Source organism: Clytia hemisphaerica, unplaced genomic scaffold (assembly GCF_902728285.1).
Source record: "Clytia hemisphaerica strain Z4C2 unplaced genomic scaffold, Clytia hemisphaerica genome assembly, whole genome shotgun sequence".
Lineage (NCBI taxonomy): Eukaryota > Metazoa > Cnidaria > Hydrozoa > Leptothecata > Clytiidae > Clytia > Clytia hemisphaerica.
In genome coordinates, this window is record NW_027103779.1 from 16,993 (window position 1) to 20,378 (window position 3,386).

The window sequence follows — 3,386 nt, forward strand, 5'->3', positions numbered from 1 at the left end:
CGCACTGATTGCAGCTCAATAAATCAATGAAATAATTTGAAATAAAAAGTAAACAAACCTTGAACCTTTCATGAATCCAAATAAATAAAAGTATTCATCTAAAGTGAAGGTTACATTTCAAAATAAAACGATTATTTCCAAACCAACCTAAAGTCAGTGTCTGCCAACTAAAAATTTCTCTGCGGGGTCACTGGCAAGGAGTTACGACTTCAGACTTTAGATTCCAATTCTTGTATAGGCTGCAACTACACTGCCAAATGATCTGTATTACAAATACTTCCAAATGGGTCCTTAAGTTAAGAAAATGAAATTATCATCTAGCACGGGGGTTTTGTTTTTAAAAACAAACTTCAACAGGGCTCGAAATAACAATATTTAGGTGGTCGGACACATTGTCCGATCAAAAATTGATTTGGGTCGGACATGTCCTAAAAGGCTTTTAAAGTAAAATGGGTCGGACATGTCCGATTGATTTTTATGTGGGGTCGGACATTCGTCTTTCAACTTAAAAGCAAAAGGTTTCTGTACGTAGCTAGTATAATGAATCATCTCAGGCATAATTGAATTTAATTAATTAATTTAAGCCTCTATCTCCAAAAACCATGATCGTGATCATATAAATATACTCAAGAATGCTTGAAATACTAAATTTCCTTATAAGGAAAATCAAACAAACGATTGCGATTTATTTGAGTGAAAAAGGAAAAAAGCAGGTGCCTTATTTTGTTTTTGTGAGCTTGAGTAATCTTTACTTGAATGAAAATACACCTGACAGACTGCATTTACTTCCAAATCTATATACTTCAAGTCTAACACAAGCTTCTGATAGAATTTCACATTGATCACGAAGAAGCTAAACAAATGCCAATTAATGGTCAGAAGCTTATGGTTTTTACTTGAAGTATGCTTTCATTTGTTGAGAAAAAGCATATCACACAAAATGAATATCTAACACTAATGATCGCAACTTTGGGAGTTTTTGTGTGTAAATAAAGAAGTTACTAATTCTATGTTACTTATAATTACTTTTGGAAATTTCACAACGCATCTGACAAATTTTTTGAAGGCACCAAAAGTAATTGGGTCGGACATGATGTCCAACTAGAATCGATTTGAGTCGGACATTTCAGCAATTGGGTCGGACAATCGGTCGAGCCCTGCTTCAAAATAAAATTGTTAACGAACTTATTACTTAAAATATCACTTACTTACATAATTTATTTATGATATAACACCCCTTTCTTAAATAAATGGGCTCTTAAAGTCTTTTATGTTTGCCGCAATAAGGGAGAAAAATTTGATTTGACCCCCGGTTTTTTCTTTCTTTTTCTAGCTAGTTCCCGCGTGTTAGTGTAGACACAACTTTAATCCGGGGAAATGAAGCGTTTTCATTGGTCTAAAATCACGGATGGTCACGTGACCAGAATCCAGGGAAATGCCGTGGCGGCAATGTTTTGCTTTAGTGAGTTTGACCATTTTGTTGTTTCGATTTGAGCGGGCGAAATTTCTGTACAAACCAAAATATGGCTTCTTTGGAATACCGGTTGAAACACTTGTGAATAGGCCAGACCCAATTGATTGTTTGGTTCCTGTCCCAGAAGCTTTGAAAAATGGGTCGGTCGGTCGGTTGGTAGCTAAAATTGGAACCTTTTTTTCATTTTCCCACCAAAAACCTCAATTTTTGAAATTCCTCAAGCAATCATGCAATCCATGGAATCCAACCGTGAATGTAAAGACGACCCTGCCGACTCCCCGGACAGTCCGGGGTATTTGTTTCCCGCGTCCGGGGATTTTTTCATTTATTTTTGAGACTTACCCCGGACACCCCGGACTGACCGTGCGGTCTGGAGACGGGCAAAAAAAAGGCCGCGCAGGCATTTCTCCGACTTTCAAAAAATGATGTTGGTGTGGTCAAGTGCCGTAATTAAAACGGCAAAAAGTGAAAGCGACCCTGGGTTCGAGGTTCGTGCTAAACCTGACATTCCGATGACGTATTGCTGGTGATCAGTATTACAGTCAGTACAAAGAATAGACATTGTTTTTCGTTTAGTGAACCAAAGATTGTATACAACTGGCTTTCGTAGAACACAATGCCAAAGGAATCTCCAATCACGGTTGCTTTATTATTTCTTATTCGGCATTTCAAAAAAGGGTCCGAAAATCAGAAGGTTTTCGTCTTCAATTTCCGAAGAACATGTTCCAAATCTTTGAAGCCATATTTTTCCGATAGCTTGATCGATCAGTGAACGGGATCTGAAAACAGAATGGAAAAACACATCGTCAGTGAAGTATGAGAAGCGATTAAACAAATTATCCGATTCACCCCGGGTATCCGATTCACCCCGTCCTACGGTACTATTCTATTGTATTGTATCATTGATAGCAAACTGTTGCTTTGTTGCTTTGGGAAAAAGCCATTAATTTTGCTTTCGCTCATGGGAATACTTGAGTCAAAGAGAATTTGAATAAACTCACGCTACATTTTTAATTTGTTCATCTTTGCAAGAATAAGCACAGAACATCGAATTTGAAATGTTCGCTGCTCAGGGAATCCTCGGCAAATTTTGTCAATTTTTACATATTTACTAATGCCAATCTTTCAACTATATTCTATCAAAATTTTGAGGCAGCTGCTATTTTAGATCTAAAGATATTTATAGCAAAGAACCTTCCACAAACAACAAAGAATTCGCAAAATTTGAAGAAGTTTACCTCTCGAAAGTTTCCCGATAAAATAAAAACTTCTTTTAAAACTATAAAGAAATTATTACTCGAAAAAAATTAGCATTTTACCTAAAAATACGAGGTTTCGTTGGACAGAGTAACTTTACTTTAGCGTTGACCTCGCTGACCAGACGGCCGCGCGTTGACCTCGCTGACCGCGCGCTTACCTTATCCGCCCACGCGTTGACCTCGCAGACCGCGCGTTAACCTTATCCTGCCGTGCGGTTTGCTTCGCACCATACCCTGAACATTTGAAAACGCCTCGGAAGAAAATGTCTGGGGTATTTTTTCCTCGCGCGTAATGGTGCCCCAGACGTATCTCTGGTGATATTATCATTTATTTTCAACCCCGGACAAATACCCCGGACTGTCCGGGGAGTCGGCAGGGTCGTATGTAAAGAAATAGCCTAAAGCCTGGATCCACAAAGGTACGCGCCGCGATCGCAAGATAACTTTTACACGAGGAATACAGCTGTGACTCTCTGCTTTTAGGTGCTTGATATTCGTTTTTAAGTACGGGTTACACCAGGACATTTTTTGTGCGTAAAGTGGATGTTGTTTTTGTTTATAGAAAAATCAAAGCAGTCAGTTAATAAAGAACCGCAGACAGAGATAGTAGTTATCATGTAAAATGGAGGTAAATATTTTTTGATTTCTCCGAC